This window comes from Hylaeus volcanicus, chromosome 6 (genome assembly GCF_026283585.1).
Source record: "Hylaeus volcanicus isolate JK05 chromosome 6, UHH_iyHylVolc1.0_haploid, whole genome shotgun sequence".
NCBI classification, from domain to species: Eukaryota; Metazoa; Arthropoda; class Insecta; order Hymenoptera; family Colletidae; genus Hylaeus; species Hylaeus volcanicus.
Window position 1 is genome coordinate 1,530,272 of NC_071981.1, and position 4,542 is coordinate 1,534,813.

General features: G+C 37.1%; 1 protein-coding gene across 1 annotated transcript in view; it reads left to right on the top strand.

Moving 5' to 3' along the window:
* LOC128878284 (chondroitin sulfate synthase 1) overlaps positions 1–4,542 on the top strand; it is a 21,435-nt gene that overhangs the window by 2,848 nt on the left and 14,045 nt on the right. Inside the window, exon 2 of the mRNA XM_054126370.1 lies at positions 2,866–2,964. The gene's annotated coding sequence lies outside the window, so the exon portion shown is untranslated. The remainder of the gene's footprint in view (positions 1–2,865; positions 2,965–4,542) is intronic.

Sequence of the window (4,542 nt, forward strand, 5' to 3'; positions counted from 1 at the left end):
AGAAATTGGTAGAGTATCTATAGGGTGTCTCTAGGGTGTTACTTCAGCTGATCTTGGAATTGGGTCTTTAATGTAATAAATTCCACTTATTCTACACATTAAATAAAAATTTGCAAATTAGTAGGATATCTTTCTGTCTGCTTCCACTCATTTCCTAGTTGCATCGCGATGGCGATTCCCACGCAGTGCGAGTGTTCAGTGCATCGACACTTCTTGCTGACACGAAGTCCGCGTAAGTCGGTTGAAGCGGGTTTCCCGCTTCCAGTCACCTAACGTCGCGAGTTTATCCAGCTCTTCTTCCCTGTAATGAGCTAGACGTGTCCCGACCGTAGGAACTAGCGATCCATAGCCGACTTTCGGCTCAAACCGGTTCTCCAGGCTTCGGTACGTTCTCGGTTCGTGTACGTCAACTGGAATCGTGCCCTTTAACGGGATGGGCATCGCGATTTCGTGGATTCGTGGACTCCGTGTAATCGCGATTGTCAACAGCGACGTCGCCGCAATCCTTATCGGTTTCCAGTAAAAACGCGGTGGTATCGCGGCGAATATTCTAGCTAAACTCGCAGGTTTTCCTTAAGTCGAGTAAAATGATGTCGGAATAAGTTACTTATCGGAGTAACGATTTTCTCCAATGTTAGATATCGAAGCGATGCCTCGAAAAGTATTACGTAATGCTCGCTCCAACTAATAATTTACTCGAAATATTTTTAAAATTGGAATAATAATTTCTATTCAACGAATGACGAATCAAATTTGTACTCTCTTCGAAATTCTTATCAAGTTTTGTCCACTTCGGAGCGAATTACGAAATCTTGGCGCGAAGTACGCTCTTGAAATAATCTTGGCCGAGGAACGTATTATTTCGGAGCAATCTTTTCTCGAGCCGATAAGATTAAAGGCGCGAACGAGCGGCGAGTTTACGGTATCGCGCTCCGCCGAACGTTCCCGCGTGGCGTGGACAATTTTTATTAAACAGAGGATTTTAACGGGAATCTTCTCCTCTCTAGTTATAATCGCGAGATGATTGTGAGAACGGAAACTGGTGTGTGAATAACAACCAGGTACAATCGGGGATGACCATCAACGACCTCGCGAGCGAATAATCAACGTTCACCTAACGAGAAAGTTCTTTCTCTCTAATTAACGCGATTGTCCCCTGCTGCTATATCACTTGCATTCGGAGCAAAAAATCTGCGAAGCAGCAAATTATTGTTTGCACGAACCCGCTGTGTTTTTTCTCATGCGTTGAAGTGAAAAGTGTTTTATTAGCCCGTTATTAAATATCATCAAACGTCATAAATATTATTAAATATCGTGTTTGTTAAGATCGTAGCATTTAATTTGTAAATCTTTCTCTTCGTTTCTTGTCTGACGAAACGATAGATATTTTTTGTACAAAGTTAATATGTTTTTTCTCATGCGTTGAAGTGAAAAGTGTTTTATTAGCCCTTAATTAAATAGTATATCTTAGTTAAGATTGTAGGATTTAATTTGTAAATCTTTCTCGTCTTCCGAACGATACATTTTCTGTCGTCGCTTGTCTGACGAGATGATAGATATCATGGCTCGAAATCCAATAACTGCCCGCATTCGGATATACATATATTAAGTGCCTGGAACCGGTTTCGCCAAGGGACAGTTCTTTGTCTATGCCGATTTAGGGAATGCATTTCGTCCAACCGTCTAGAAAACAGCTAAAGGGAAACCTCACGTCCCTCGAGTTATCGTCGAAAAGTTTAGTCATGGGGACGTACTCGACTCTATTTCTACGAAATCCCGTAACTGGAGGAGGAAACATATTTTAATGGCGCCTCTGAAGTATAAAGCGTGGAAGTAGAAAGCGTGGACTAAGAATTTTAAGTATCATCCGAAAGTGGACATTAAAGTTTCGCTGCACGTTGCAGCAGAGGTGGATAATATTCTCATCCAAATATTAAATTTTGAGAATAAAAATGATCAGAAATTATGTTTATTCCTGATGAATTCTTTTATACCCATAACAAAACTCATGAAGCTATTAGTAATATCTTTTGTATCAATATAAGGTTAACTATTTTTCCCCATTATCTTTGCATCGATGAAATGTAAAGATTGAAAACACTTGATGCAACTCTTAATATTAAAAAATTTTAATTCAACAGGGTTATATAGAACAAGTCGTATTCTAAGCATTCTACGTAAAGCTACCGAGACCACTCTTAAAATTAGAAAGAAATGGCTCACTATTACACGAGCTACTAAAACAGCTGCTTTAACAAGCAAGCTGCTTCAACTGGCATGTGTACTTGAATAACTCCTCAAATAAACACTCTACGATTTTCCCAGCTACCATTCTAACAGCATTCTACGACAGAGTTAAAAATCTTGTGAAAATGATATCAGAAATGATTTTCATAAAAGTAAATTAAAAAAAAAATAGAGTACAAAATTAAATTTTGTGATTACGATAATAATTATAATTAGATAAATAATTGATTTTTGATGTTCTCCATTGAGACACTAGTCTCCCCGATATTTTCCCACTAGATCATTCAAATCGATACTCGAGATCGATAATCGTCCCGAGGCATTCGCAATCCGCGTCATGAACACGTATCACCGTGTCAATTCGTCTGAGCAACCGCGACGTTCGATTGAGTTGCGAAATACATAATAAATCAGAGGGCAACGTCGGTTAAAATAAGAAAGAAAAACGTCACCGAGTCTTAATTGCTGACGTACGTTTAACACATTGTCCCGTGGCACGTGCGCGACCTCAATCCTTAGAGGAGCCACTCGATGCACATTGATCGTATCAATTTTGGTACGCCAATCGTCGACGGTCGCGTATAATTCTCATCAAATAATTGTCGGTGTTCATTTCAGATTAACATGGACGCTCGATCCGCCAGCTTCGTGGGAAATCGCGGAGCGTTTCCTGAATTCAGCAGAACGCAGTCGACGGAATCGAGGAAGGGATTTGATGTAAGTTGTGCACATTAGTATGATTCCATTTACGAGTTACACCTGGAGCTTGTATAATGTGGTACTTACACAATCTTGTTGTGCTCACAAAGTTATTTATAAATTGTGGAAAACGGCTCTAAACTTCCATTGAATGCATTCATAAACTTTTATAAATTTCTTAGAATTTAAATTGAGAGAATTACTTTGTAGACAAGTACTGTACTCTATTTATATTTTATATGATATTATAATATTCTTCTTCTATCTGGAACGTGTATTCAAAAATTATAATTGCCTGATTTAAATAGAAATACACTTTTTAGAAATAATTTTTCTCTTCCTAAATTTGTATAAATTTGTATGAATTTAAACTGAGAGAATTACTTTGTAGACAAGTACTGTACTCTATTTATATTTTATATGATATTATAATATTCTTCTTCTATCTGGAAAACATATTAAAAAATTATAATTGCCTGATTTAAATAAAAATACACTTTTTAAAAATAACTTTTCTCTTTCTAAATTTGTATAAATTTTTAAGAATTTAAATTGGAGAAATTACGTTGCAGGCAAGTACTGTATAATATTTACAATGCATGTATATAACATGTATGATATTATAATATTCTTTTTCCCTCTGGAAAGTGTATTACAAAATTATAATTGCCTCATTTGAATAAAAATGCTTTCCTGTCGGATATGTAATTGCTCTTTATATAAAGAAAAAATGAATTTAAAATTTAACCCCAACTTTTTCTGCGCGATGTGGAAGCTATTATCTGTTTTATACAAAGACGAACCTTACGTCACATTCAGATTCGCGGTATCGTCGATAATGTTAATCGCTAATCAGTCTCCGTCGAATCGTTTTTATTGGTTTACTCGACCCCGGCGTAAAAATAAATGTCTGACCAAACAACGAATACCTTTGTGACCACTCACGCGAGGACGACGAAAAGCACACAATTGAAGAGTACTTTTCAAATGGCAAACGAGCGGTGACCAAGGTCCGCGTGTACGGAAAGAGCGTCTTTGAAACGACTCGAATACTAATTCCGTCGGGACGTGGAATGCCTCGACTGACGAAACGTTGAAAAATGCGCTCCAAAAAGTAAACTGACTTCGTGGATAGTGACTACGTTTCCTTCTATTGTTTTAATTTTCGAGTTTCTCTGATTTTATAATACAGACACGTTGTTGGATGTTTTATACGATTAAAGGTAATTGATTTATAATACAAAAACGCGTTATTTAAGTGTACTTTGAGCTTTGTTTTTCTTCACCAATTTACATATCTCTAACGGAGATAGACGGTATCTCCACCGAAACAGAAAATTCTGAATAATAAAGAATATCTTCGAACAAGTTTCCATTCAATAAAAATCGGCAGTAAAAATCGTCAGATCTTCGCTAAAAATTACAATTTCAATATACAATCGACTTCCACTAATAATACAGCTTGCTCTAATAAGCATTCAGGGGATGAAATGTCACAAATAAATACGCGAATTCGTCGTCCATTATTCGAGTAAGCTTCTACCGTATGCAAAGATAACCAACGCAATGTTTTGACGATCAACAGGTCTGAGGGAA